Here is a 13,139-nt window from a genome sequence, read left to right on the forward strand (position 1 = left end):
CTAAAATTAGCATTTTTCTCAGACTCTTGTGTGTAGGCTCGGATATGTTATTCTTATAGTGATGAATAAGCTCTTTCCATTGCCTTTAAAGTGAAATAACTAAACATAAACATATAAACATATGAAGAACTCTTCATTTGCACTTAATTCCCTTATTTAAGGCACTGCCAATTTTTGAACATAACTGTTTTATTGTAAATAGTATTAATTGCACATTATACGCGACTTAATCTAACAACGGAGATGGGGATTGTAAGGGGCAGAAGTTACTGTGAACCAAGCCAATTTGAGACACTGAAAACACTGAAATCATGAGCTGCTAAGTGGGTAAGACCATTTCATAAAATTGCCATAAGCAAGTGTACTTATTTACATGCATTTTATTGATTGGAAAGTGTTCATTTTAGGCCGTTTGATCGTAAAATGACCACTTTTGTCATTTCTAATGCAATCTCAGAGCAATTCATAACATTTCCGAATCAGTAGCTATGCAAAGTCTACACAGAAATGCCAACTGACCCAGCCGAGGTTCGAACCAGCGACCTTCTTGCTGTGAGGCGACAGCACTATACTGCACCACTGCGTCACCCACTTTTTATTTTACCAAGATAATAAAAGTCAGACAATAGTGCTTTTACGGCTATCAAAAATTATTTAATTAAATAAAATTGTGTGAGAATGTAAATGACAGCCAGATGAGAGGAAAATGTCTAATATGCTGGCCCTGCCCATAGACACTGCATTACACCTTGCATAATTAGTTTTTTTAATGATATAATACAAAGCATGGCTTTATAAATGTACATACATAAAAAATAAATAAATAAATAAAAATCCAGAAATTAAAAACTTTTATGGAATAAAGATGCTGATGACTGTCCTGTGAAAAGGGTTTATTAACTAGTGGCTATTAAAGATATTGGATGTTTATTAGTACTTATATAGTACAAATTCTGCATGATCTTGTTCGGTATCCTTATCCTAATACACACACCCAGCTACAACCTTAATAACAGTTTATTTATTTATTTATTCATTTATTTATTTATCGATTGATTAGGGCAAATTCATACTTAAAAGTGAAATTTATATATTGAAATAAAGCTTGACCACACTTTTTTTTTTTTTCACGGAAAAGACTCAATATGTTAACTGCCTGCTGCTATAGTTAATCTAATGTGCGTGCGTATTTGCATAACATGTTTAGTTGCAGCAGTTTTGTTCCATGCAACAGAAGCACATCATTGAGAAGCCTTTATGATTAATCAACTGTAATGAATTAAAGCACTGGTAATAGGGAAATCTGCTAATCATTGCAACCCTATTAACGATATCAGTGCGTTGTACAAAAGGCCTTTTCTATAACCATATCCAAATGTTTTTGGCTGCTCGTGCCACTCGCTTAAGGTCAGGTGACTCTGCGCAGAACAGACGCATATCATTTCATTACTATAGCGGCCGTTTTTCCACTGAACTAAATTTTTTTTGATGTCTTGGTCACACTATTTGGAGGGCCGGAAGAAATTGCCTCGGGCTGGGTTTGGCCAGCAAATTGAATAGCCCTGGTTTAGGGCATGGGTTGGTGGTATGCTTACCTTTAAAAACCATATGTTTTATATGATCCAAAAGAATTCGTACAAATAAGTCATTTTCCCGACAACAAAAAAACTGTTAAATAATTTCCTCACTGTCATTTCACTTGAGACAATGCAGAATTAAATCGATATCTCACAGAAGGAACGACAAAATGATCAATGTCATCTTTTGAGAAAACTACACTGCAAAAGATGCTTTTCTTACTTAGATTTTTTGTCTTGTTTCTAGTCCAAATATCTAACAATTCCTAAATCAAGAAGAATTTTCTAGACAAGCAAAACATACTGTCTTGTTTTGAGAAATAATATGCCAATATTAAGTGAGTTTTTCCTTAAAACAAGCAAAATAATCTGCCAATGGGGTAAGCAAAATAATCTTACGTCAAAAGAAAAAACAAGATTATTTTGCTTACCCCATTGGCAGATTATTTAGCTTGTTTTAAGGAAAAACTCACTTAAAATTGGCATTTTATTTCTCAAAACAAGACAATTTGTTTTGCTTGTCTAGAAAATAATTCTTAATATAAGAAATTTTAGATATTTAGACTAGAAATAAGACAAAAAATCTAAGCAAGAAAAGCATTTTTTGCAGTGTATGACCCATATAAGGTCACCAGGCTCTGCCAACACCAGCAATTAAAAAACGGCCATGATGAGAACAAACATTTACCATTGACTAAAGAACGCGTCAATGAAGTGCAAAATTAGCTTGCAGGATAGCAAACAAAGGGTCAATCCTCCGATTCCTCCATAAACCGAATTTATAAGATCCCTTTCCACTCGGTTCTTCTGCTGGGTTAAGACTAAGCGCATGCAGAGAATATGTCACATGTTCTGTCCCATTTTACCAAACTGATGAGTCCGATTCCCAGCCAGGCTGCTCTGACAACTTCACCAGCGCTGAATACCAAACACACAGAGAGGAAAGAGGGGGCTAACACGTACATGCACCAAACCAATGTGTGTTTGAAGTCCCAGCGTATCACACACACGTGCATGCAGACACACAGTCAGAATGACTCAGCACAGGATCCCTTTAATGCTGGAGTCGCTTTTTTAGAAGGACGTCAATGTAGCGAGCCACAATAGACATCACGAACGCAATAGTGCCTTTCAACATTGTGCTAAAAATAGCCAGTAGTGGAAATGTGAAACAACTCGATTGAGGATGCGGGACACAAAGAAATCACCTGCCAAAGATGCTCTCTGTTTGCAGAAAAAGATGAAGACGACAAAGAGAAAGGTGCCTTTGTGTGTGCACGTGTTATTACCTGCGAGGACGGTCAGATCGGATGATGTCTACCTGAGCATTACCTGAACACAGCTGGCTTGTCGCGTTGCTCTAGATTGAATTTTCGTTCACTTTTTTTCAGAAGGGACGATGCAATTACTCCTACCGGGGCTCTTGACACTGAATAAAACTCTCCATATGGACCTGTTCTGCTGGCCGAGTGAATATCATGTCATTGCGGAAGAGCAGAACGATGAGAGAGATAAAAAAAAAAAAAACACAACTCAAATACTTTCTGTCTATTGGGAAAAAGCAGGTGTTACTGACAATTCGATGAAATGAAAGCTGGGTTTTGTTCTAGGATGTACTAAAAATAAAGTATTGCTTGTAATTTGTATTATTTATGCAGTATATGAGTGAAAAACTATATATAGTCAGGTTACAAATGTAGGGCTACCTATCTATCTATCTATCACGGTGAAAACAAGTATTAAATAGGTCACCATTTTTCTCAGAAAACATATTTCTAAAGGTGTCGTTGAGATAAATTAAGTTTAGGGGAAATAAAACGAAAAGACACAGAAAGAAGGTTATTAAACACATGAAGAAAGGGAAGTGTAGAAAGGCAGTGAAAGCCCAGACTGCAGCTGAAATCTCTCAGTCGTTATTCAGCAACCCTCTGCCCTTCGTTACTGTTCATTATTATCTGCTTCAGTCAAACATCTACATTTCCAGGATGGTGAAGATGAAACCAGGGTGGACATTTCAGCAAGATAATGATCCAAAACACAGAAAAGGAAACTCTCAAATGGATTCAGAGAAAGAAAATCAAGCAGTAGAATGGTCCAGCCAATCACCTGACTTGAATCTAATATAAAATGCAAATTACAGATCAGATTTGATAGATGAGACCAGCAAAACCATCAATGTGTTTACACTCTGTTGAAGTCTGAGAAAAACTCACACCTGAGCAATTCATGTGACTTCATTCTCCATATGAGAAGCGTCTTTAAGCTGCCATCACCAACGTATTTTATATAATGTACTAAATACATTTCAATAGTTCAGAACTGTCTCTTTATGTCACTTCAATCCTACCACATGTAACAAAATTGTCAGATTTTTTTGGTTTTGCTTTATTTTTATGTTTGGATTGTTCTTTCTTTCTTTCTTTCTTTCTTTCTTTCTTTCTTTCTATCAATAAAAATATAGCAAGTTTTACAGTTTTTCCTCAGTGGCTTTACATTTCCCAGATCAGAATTGAAATTTAGCAAAACAGTAAGTGCATTTCTCAAAACAACATCTACAAATAGCAAAACACCATGTATGACCTGCAACTGCCAGTCTCTTGTTCAAAATTCTTAGTTCATCTATTAAAACTACATTTCTGTGTCAATGAATGTGTTAGTGCCATCGGAACATAAAATCCATTGTGTCAAAATAACTGTGTACTCTAGGAGGGTGTTCTGATATAAAATATGGGTATTTTTATTTATTTATTTTTTGCTCTTTGTACTGTAATTTGTTAGCAGATCATGTCATTGCGATACAAAAAGGAAAAGACAGCACTGCACATCAAAAAGAAAAAACAGGAATTTCTTCTGTGATGCACCTTCATTAGAAAAAGTTAAGATTCACCTGGGAGTAATTTACCAATTGTATACTGATTCAGAAAATAAAATTCTAATGGAAATGTACAGAAAAAAATGCATTATAACAAAATACAACGTGTTCAGCCATTTTGCATGTTAAAACTTGTTATGCCAACAAACAATTAAATGTTGTGGGGGGTGAGACTATTCAACAGAGACCAAAATACTGAATTTTGATCAACATGACATCATTTGGATGGATGTACAAAAGCGTTTGCAACTTGTTTAAAAGAATAAGAAACTGCTTTTCTGATGTGCACAAGTGACACAATGATGTGAAGATTGAACAGGTTGTTTTGAGAATTTCAATTCTGATCTGAGAAATGGACCAAGGTGACTGAGAAAAACTGAGAATTTTAATTTTAAAAAGTCTGAATTGTGAGATTTAAACTCATAATTCTGAGACAACTATGTTTGAACTGAAAATTTAAAAATGGAGAATCGTGAAATTTAAATTCACAATTCCAAGGGAATAGTTAGAGTTTAAAATGTAAACTCAGAATTTCAAGCAGAATATAGAGACATACAGTAAACAAGTGCAATTGTGGGGTAATTCATATAAACTCAAATCAGATTGTATTTGTCTACCCACAAAAAATAAAAATAAAAATACAAAGACTAACCCCAAATTCCTTATCTTTCAGGATGATCAACCAACAATTCGCCCTTGTCCTGACTTGAGCTCAAAACAATAAATAAATAAATAACCCAGACACATCCATATCACTCACACTCGCTGTCCTGAGCAGCTGAGCCGATTACATCTGCTTATTTACGGAGACAATATAAAGCGAATGTCATTGGATTTAACTCCAAAAAAGCAGATTTATTTAAACCTTCCTGTTGTAATCTTGGCCCTGCGCTGATCAATACGGAGCAAGACAAAGAGTAAAGCTTTTAACAGAGCGCAGCACTAAATCTAATGAGCCGCTCTCAGAGTCTGGCACATGTGCGGCTGAATTGGCAGATCTGGGAGAGAGATAAGAAGGTCCAACCCTCCGGCGACGTCAATCTCTGCGTACACAACACACACACTAACGTCTATGACAAAGGCTTTTATTATCTGTACCGGCATCTCTGGGGCGTACAGTGTGCTTCAACCTACAGTCACCATAAGGCATTACGAAGAGATGGCTTAAGGGTTTACATTTACAGACAGTGTGGGGTATAAAATAAGGATCAAATATAACAGGTTTAACATGTTCAATGTCGAAATTTTGACTGATAAATCATCCCATCCTCATAACAATATACAATATTGGCTATAACAAGAGTATACTTACCATAAAATACTTTCAGGCATATTTAGAACAAGAAGGAATGCAGTGATATTTGTCCCTTTAGTGTTATTGGATAAATATATGAGGCATCCCCCCAACCAAAACACACCCACATGCACACATATATGCACACAAACCATTATTCGACACAAATAAATACCTTTAATATTTTAGATCTTACATTTGAACCAATAATTTTACATTTTCTAAAACAAAAATGTGAAATTTATCTGTGTAAAACCCCCGGGTGCAACAGGACATTGCAATATAAATACGTTCTTTAGTAATTAATTACTTTTGGATAACTGATTTAATAATCAGAGTTGTATCATTTAAAAGTAACTAATCACCAGAGAAAGTAACTGTTACTTTTAAAAAATGTAAACAAAAATAAAATAAATGCAATGTACACTAAATTAAATGAATGATAATTATTATTATAAAACACTCTACACCAGTGGTATTCAAACCTTTTCATCAAGTACCACCTCAGAAAAAAATGTCTCTCCAAGTACCAGCAAATTAAGCAGTATTGAAATACAATAGCGTAGTAGGCCCAGGAAAGCTGCTACAACTCTATGTGCCAGATTACCTTAGAAATAGGCTATATGTCATACATTTTTTAATGTGTAGCACGTACATGACATATTTCATTTCTCCGCGTACCACTAGTGGTACACGTACCACAGTTTGAGAACCACTGCTCTACACTATTCCTCACTATTATAATGTTGCTGACGGACAAGTTTAATGTATAGTAAATATAAATATTTAAATACTGTAACAAATTGTCTGGCATTACGGTGGCGCAGAGGGAAGCATGATCGACTCACAGCAAGAAGGTGTTCGCAAGAAGTGTTCGCGTGGGTTTCCTCCATGTGCTCCGGTTTCCCCCACAAATCCAAAGACATGCACTATAGGTGAATTGGGAAAGCTAAATTGTCCATAGTGTATGAGTGAATGTGTGTGTATGGATAGATATAGATTTAAAATATCACAAACAAGTGATGCTTAATGCAAATGTCAAGATGAGCATCCATTTTAAAAATGTGCACAAAAAAGTATGCGTAAAACACACTAGAATAAACTTTTTATCTGATAAGAAACTAAATTTATACGTAGAAACACATTTACCAAATAAATCCAGTATGTCCATCAAAAAAGTCATGTGATTTTGTTTTGACAGATCATATGATAACAAATATGGGTGCAATAGTACACCATTAATGGACAAACCATCAGACAGACCACATTGCAAAACATCTGAAATGTTTTTTTGGTCACTCCAAAATCCATCAGCCAAAGCCAAACCTTAAATCTGAATATACAACGAAAAGTAACACAGAGACATATTTTCAGTATCTAATGTAAATGTAGAATACTCATGTTAATTAGTCATCTAAAGTGTAAATTAATGATGTAATCAATCCTTATTAATGTCCTTATAAGTTATGACCAACTTCTTAATGCTTATATAAATTAGAGTATAATGAACATGTGGATTGAAAAATGCCTAAAACACTGAAAGAAAAATGATTCATTGGATTTACAAATTAATTTAAGGTAATTGGTTGCAAACAATGTATCTGGGATGAATTTAAACAAACAAATTAGGTTGAACCTCACTAAATTTAATTAGTTTGCTTAAATTCAGCGTATATAAATGGTTATTTATAAATAAATTCGGTCCCACTTTATATTAAGTGTCCCTAACTACTATGTACTTACATCAAAAAAATAAATACAATGTACTTACTGTGTTTATAATGTATTTGAGAACACTTGTGGTGCTTTTGAGTTGGGATAGAGGTTGGGTTATGGACAGGTTTGGCGGCATGGGTAGGTTTAGGGGTAGGTTAAGGTGTAAGGGATGGTCAACAGTGTATTTACAAATGTACTTACAAAAGTTAATTACAGATGTAATTACATACATGTATTTAATCAAGCTTACGTACACAATAAATACATGTATTTACACAATAAGTACATTGTAACAAACTATTAATTCCTATGTAAGTACATATTAGTTAAGGCCACTTAATATAAAGTGGGACCATATATTCTAAACATTTTTTTCAGAGTAGGTATTCTTACCAATACCTTCAATATCATTATAGCTGTCATTACAATACAGTATAGTTTTTGTTGTGTCTATATAGATACATTTACAAACCTGTTATGCTTGATTATAGATACTTACAAACAGTTATAATTCATTATGAGAACAGGCTTCATAAAAAGCGCCTTCATTCATGAAATGTTGTACTGCTCCTAAAATTTTTGACCAGTACAGTGTACATTTGCATAGGCATCATTTACAGCAACTGATCCGCTCTGATTGAGCATTATGTGTGACTACAGCGGTTGAGTGTAGATTCAGCGCTCAGTTAAAGGCCCAGGCCGATCGTCAGGTACTGAAAGCAGTGTTTGTTTCAATCTGCAAGCATGTCATCCACTCTAAGACAAGCTGTCTTCTTTAATATCTCACCTCCGCCGCGCTTGTCAGTCGGGATTTCCTGTTAGGACGCCTCTGTTTGACCTAAATACTGACAACTGCGATGCACACATGAACAGCCCGTTCCGGCACCTCGACACACACACACTCCAAAACGAGACGAAAAAAGTAGACGAAAAAAAAAACGGTGTGTGTTTATAATATCAATTATACAGTGTATCATTATCCACAAGTCGCTTTCAGCAGGAGGATAAGCCAGAGAACGCTTTCTGTACTGTCAGCGCCGAGCGTGTAGAAACACGACTCACAGTCACCTTAAAGAGGACGAGCTGTTTGACAGGCAGAGCTGGAGAGAGAGGAGAAAAAAAAAGTCCTCCATTACAAGCTGCTAATGCATAACAACAGGCAGCATTACTGAGAGGCCGTTTACAGTCCTGCGTGCCATTAATCAGCGGCCACTGGGAGAAAGAGCCACCAGCACTGCAAACAATTGATCTCAAAGGGACGGCGTCTTTGGGTGATGGTAATTAATTATGTCTTTTCTGTGTGTTATCTGGTGGGCTGGACAGGGGCGACAGTGAATAGAGAGTGCGAGTGTGTTGCAGCAAGAGAAGAGCGATGGAGTGCTGTTCTTCACTGTCACACTGCAGCGACACAGCCAGCAGCTTTGATTGGACGACGGTGTGTGGGCACTGAAAGATGGCCGAGCAACTTTATGGGGGCGGTTATGATGGTGTAAGTATTCTGTTGATAAAAAGATATCGCACCTTTTTTGTTACATCTAAATTTTGTTGTCGTTTTAATAACTTCTTTTATTCAAGACAAATTTTATGTTGTTGTTTTTTTTTTCCAAAGTCAGTGGGGTTCAAAACAACTTTGGCTTCCACTGAGATTCATTTAAGGGGAAGATGGAAAAAAAACAACAACACAAGGAATGAGAAATGATGACAGAATTTGTTAAATATGATATGTGACAATGAATTATTTGATTCCAAATTAAATACATATACACTCACTGGCCACTTTATTAGATACACCTGTCCAACTGCTCGTTAACGCAAATTTCTAATCAGCTGATCACATGGCAGCAACTGCATTTAGACATGTAGAAATGGTCAAGACAATCTGCTGCTGTTTAAACCAAGCATCAGGATGGGGAAGAAAGATGATTTAAGTGACTTTGAATGTGGCATGATTGTTGGTGCCAGACGAGCTGGTCTGAGTATTTCAGAAACTGCTAATCTACTTCTATTTTTTTTCACACAACCATCTCTAGGGTTTACAGAGAAAGGTCAGTAAAAAAACAAATATTTGTGTTATGTGGGCAGTTCTGTGGGCGCTAATGTCTTGTTGATGACAGAGGTCGGAGGAGAATGGCCAGACTGGTTCGAGCTGATAGAAAGGCAACAATAACTCAAATACCCACTCGTTACAACCGCTGTATGCAGAAGAGCAACTCTGACCGCACAACACATTGAACCTATAGGCGGATGGGCTACAGCAGCAGCAGACCACACTGGGTTCCACTCATGTCAGCTAAGAACAGGAAACTGAGGCTACAATTGACACAGGACCACCAAAACTGGACAACAAAAGACTGGGAAAATGTTGCCTGGTCTGATCTGTCTTGATTTCTGCTGCGACATTCAGATGGTAGGGTAAGAATTTGGCATCAATGACATGAAATCATGGATCCATCCTGCCTTGCATCAACAGTTAAAGCTGATGGTGGTGGTGTAAGGGTGTGGGGAATATTTTCTTGGCACAATTTTAAGTCCATAAGTACTAATTAAGCATCATGTCAATGCCACAGCCTACCTGAGTATTGTTGCTGACCATGTCCGTCCCTTCATGACCACAGTGTACCCATCTTCTGATGGCTACTTCCAGCAAGTTAACGCGGCACTTCATAAAACGTAAATCATCTCATACTGGTTTCTTGAACATGACAATGAGTAGTTCAGTGTACTCAAATGGCCTCCACGGTTACAAGATTTTAATCAAATAGAGCACCTTTGTTTAGTTAATAATTGAAATATTGTTATAACTAAAAACAAACAAATAAACAAACATTTAAGCACTGGTTTATTTCAATAAACAATAATATTTTATAAATTATATAAATACTTATCATTTAATTCAATTACTTTTTTTATAAATAAATTAGTTTTTTTAAATAATTATTTTCTTGTGCTATTTCCCTTCATATTTTATTAATGTTTTAATGCACACCTGCTTGATGTGCTTAATGTGTAAAACAAACAAATAAATAATAAACAAAATACACAAAATTATTTTAACAGTGTATGGAATAAAACTGAACATTTCAAAACTCCCAGCCCATTCAGGAGTCAATTATTATTATATCGTCTTCAATACTGTTAGTGTTGTTAAAGACGAACAGTCCAAACATTAAAAAAAATAAAAATGAAAAATTGTAAAAGTGATAACCTTTCAGAAATGAAGCTTTTGAAAATGAATAAGGCATCTGAAAATAAAAAAAAAAACGTTTGGAAACCTGCAAAAAATTTCGATAGACTGCCTATATTATCATAACGTAATTTCATCAATACCACAGAAGAAATGATGTCCCACACAGGTGAGTGGGCTTGAAAAACCACCTGTAGAAAACACAATCTTTCATCTCTCTGACATTTCAATCAACACTTGCACCAGTTTTGAACATTTGCAGCAGACACATTCTTATAAAAAACACTGCATTTATGAAGTGTTTCACACAGGTGAGTAAGCTTGACATACCACCTGTAAAACGCCCTAAAAAAACTCCCCCTTACTCTAGCATTAAATTTACTGAGCATTAACATTTTCTTTGTTTAATTAGAACTTCTTGTGTGTATTGACTCTTCTTGTTGAATTGCTGAATGCCTACTTAACTGTAAGTCGCAAGTGTAAGTCAAACAAGTATGATTTCATTATCAGACAGTGGGGTCTCCATCTTTGTGTCCGAGGCTGCTTTCACATCTGTGGTTCGTTCATTTGGTCAGGCAACAAATGATACATTGTAGCATTTTTCTGTCATTTTTGGGTCCTTTTCATTGATTGCTTTAATCAAAACCAGTTTAAAAGAACCAAAATACAGTCATGTGACATAATCCACATCACTCATTGGCCAGATGTTTCTGAACGTATTTCCTAAACTGTCTTTCGATTGGTCAGAATTAATGTGCGGGAAAATGCCAATGGAAATCCAGCAAGTAAACAAACCGGCAGACACAAAATGTGGCTTTTTACTATGGAGGCATGACTGTGCTGGCTGATTGTATCCCTGATAATAGTATACTATAAAGTTTTTGTGTATCCCTGATCATAGTATACTATATAGTTTGTATACATCACATTAGACAAACTATATACTTCGAGAAGGAAGTTTGGCTGCAGCTAAAACAAAAACAACAGTGTTTTAATGCATTGCAAACTGAGAAAGGCGCATCGCAAGTCACTTCAGGAGGAGGCGTGAATTAATTTAGCTAAACTACATCATGGTCATCTTCAGGAAATATTACAAACGATTCATCAGGTAATGTTTTTCCCTCTCTCCCTCTCTCTCTCTCTCTCTCTCTCTCTCTCTCTCTCTTTCTCTGTTTAAAATTGTTGGTAAAGCAATGTCAACAAATATTTTTCCTCCACATCCCATATTACACAGTGCATCGGACTACATTAGCTGGATTTGTCCGAAAAGGCACAGCAATTTTTGGGGTTGTGTCTGTTCTAGTTTAGGTCATGTTCTCACCACAAGTGAACCACTCCCGGGTTCGTTTGAAAGCGTACCAACACCACCTCTTCAAGGAGGTTTAGGTACACTTTTTTGGTCTGCTTTTGGTGCGCACTAGAGCGCGATTGCTGCATTCACAACTGTTCAAACGAACCGCATCAAGAGAAAAAAAACAACTCTAGCCTGATACAACCAAACTAAATAAGGCAGGTTTGAAAACACCCTAAGACATACCTTGGCTTTTCATATAAAATCCTCTACATGAAGGGCATTGAAGCTCAAACTGATCCATCAGTAACACTTCATAACGCATAAAAAAACAAACATAAAGTGGTTCCAAACTTTGACTTAGAACATGCGGATTACAGTAATTGGCACCTTATAATTGCGGTAATGACTCTTTGAGACAAACCGAATCATTTAAGCGGGCTTCACAACAGCGTCTCTCAAAGGAGACTCGACTTCCTGATGAATAATTGAGTTTGAGGCTTTTAATAGGCGCTGAAATGAAGGAGCAACACTTGACAAGCGGCTTGACTCCAGCGCTGGCTCTGCTCTGTGTGACAGCTGTGCGTCTTCACCTCCTCATTACATACTTCATAATAATCACAAATAATATCAACACATGCACAAAGTCTGCCAGGCCCAGTCAGATCACATAGACAAGCGCACTTGGGTGAATGAAGTTTGGATGACTCAGCAAAACAACTCTCGGAGGAAGTTAGTCTTTTAAAGGCTTACTTCACTTTAAAATGATGATTATAAAATCATACCACGTTCAAACTTAAGAAAAGATTTTTAATCAAATAAAAGATTTCTGATCTTTCATTTAAAGGAAAAACTTTGACGCTTTAAAAATGTCATTTAGAAAAAATAAATGTATACATTTTAACGAAACATGTTCACTAGATATAATTCACAGATTTAATTTTCAGTATTAATTCAGATTAATTCAGTATTAATGCATTCAAAGTTACTTCTCGAGTAGGTACTACAGTGCATTGGATTTACGTCATGCGACCTTTAGAAAAGTACATTCATTAGTATGAATGTGAGAAGTATGAATGGGATTTGGATGCAGCCTACAACATCTGACATGTTGTCATTATCACATGACTTTCTGTATCAGCTGTGTCAATTCACTCCTATTCATATAATCACTCTTGGGGGCTCATGGGATAGTATCGGACTCT

At 36.1% G+C, this 13,139-nt stretch overlaps 1 protein-coding gene and 1 long non-coding RNA gene across 9 annotated transcripts in view; one reads left to right on the forward strand and one right to left on the reverse strand.

Moving 5' to 3' along the window:
• The window catches only part of adck1 (aarF domain containing kinase 1), a 267,173-nt gene that overhangs the window by 68,255 nt on the left and 185,779 nt on the right, over nucleotides 1-13,139 (reverse strand).
• Nucleotides 1,048-4,017, forward strand: LOC141378548 (uncharacterized). The gene is made up of 2 exons (XR_012393319.1): nucleotides 1,048-1,957; nucleotides 2,104-4,017. It is a non-coding gene; the product is annotated as an uncharacterized lncRNA (long non-coding RNA).

The sequence above is a fragment of the Danio rerio genome, chromosome 17, assembly GCF_049306965.1.
Source record: "Danio rerio strain Tuebingen ecotype United States chromosome 17, GRCz12tu, whole genome shotgun sequence".
In the NCBI taxonomy this organism is placed as follows: domain Eukaryota; kingdom Metazoa; phylum Chordata; class Actinopteri; order Cypriniformes; family Danionidae; genus Danio; species Danio rerio.